Source organism: Arachis ipaensis, chromosome B02 (genome assembly GCF_000816755.2).
Source record: "Arachis ipaensis cultivar K30076 chromosome B02, Araip1.1, whole genome shotgun sequence".
NCBI lineage: Eukaryota > Viridiplantae > Streptophyta > Magnoliopsida > Fabales > Fabaceae > Arachis > Arachis ipaensis.
The window spans coordinates 16,720,629-16,721,223 of NC_029786.2; positions in this window are offsets into that span (position 1 = coordinate 16,720,629).

A 595-nucleotide genomic window follows, 5' to 3' on the forward strand; every position below is an offset into this window, starting at 1 on the left:
GTAATGATTCCTTTTCTTTAATGGTCAAAAAAATAAGGTGACGGAAATGGCGACCCAAATAATTATATTTTGTATGCTTACTCTTTATAATAATGTAAGCATTTGTGACTTTTGTACGAACACGGTTTATTTCAAGATATGCAAGCCGAGACTTTGCTGAGTTGTCGTGTTTGTTTGTGTGTTGGACATATTTTGACACGATATTTATTGATACTCGTCCGATACGATGCGTGTCTGCTGTATAATTAAAATATCATTATGATTTATCAAAAAATAATTTATATTTTATATATATGTGTGTCGCTGTGTCTTATAAAATTTTAAAATTCGCGTGTTAGCATATCCTGTGTCGTGTTTATCCTATGTCTATGTCATACATCATAGATTTCAAGTCAATTAGTTCTTAAGGCACTAAATAAAATCAATGTTTAAATTTGAAGGTTGTCACACTTTAATTGCATTATGTCTCTATTTTAATGGCAATAAAACTACGATAAGGTTGTTGCATTATGGTCCCAATATATAGGCTATAATAAATCGCAATGAATGGTTACGAATTTAATTATTTCAAGTTGTAAATGTTAAAATTAAAGAA